The sequence below is a fragment of the Etheostoma spectabile genome, chromosome 5 (assembly GCF_008692095.1).
Source record: "Etheostoma spectabile isolate EspeVRDwgs_2016 chromosome 5, UIUC_Espe_1.0, whole genome shotgun sequence".
Taxonomy (NCBI): domain Eukaryota; kingdom Metazoa; phylum Chordata; class Actinopteri; order Perciformes; family Percidae; genus Etheostoma; species Etheostoma spectabile.
Genome location: NC_045737.1, coordinates 20,572,755 through 20,573,088, shown reverse-complemented (window position 1 = coordinate 20,573,088; position 334 = coordinate 20,572,755). Strand labels below are relative to the sequence as shown.

General features: G+C 33.8%; 1 protein-coding gene across 2 annotated transcripts in view; it reads right to left on the bottom strand.

Moving 5' to 3' along the window:
* LOC116689641 (protease-associated domain-containing protein 1) overlaps positions 1-334 on the bottom strand; it is a 26,268-nt gene that overhangs the window by 23,110 nt on the left and 2,824 nt on the right. The window lies entirely within an intron of this gene.

Here is a 334-nt window from a genome sequence, read left to right as displayed (position 1 = left end):
ATATATATATAACACAGGCAAAAGGTTTGGACACACCTTCTCATTCAATGCATTCTTTATTTTCGTGACTATTTACATTGTAGATTATCACTGAAAGCATCAAAACTATGAATGAACACATGTGGAATTATGTACTTGACAAAAAATGTGAAATAACTGAAAACATGTCTTTTATTCTAGTTTCTTCAAAGTAGCCACCCTTTGCTTTTTTGATAGTGCTGCAAACCCTTGGTGTTCTCTCAATAAGCTTCATGAGGTTTCAACTCAAATGGTTTTCACTTCACAGGTGTGCCTTGTCAGGGTTAATTAGTGTAATTTCTTGCCTTATTAATGG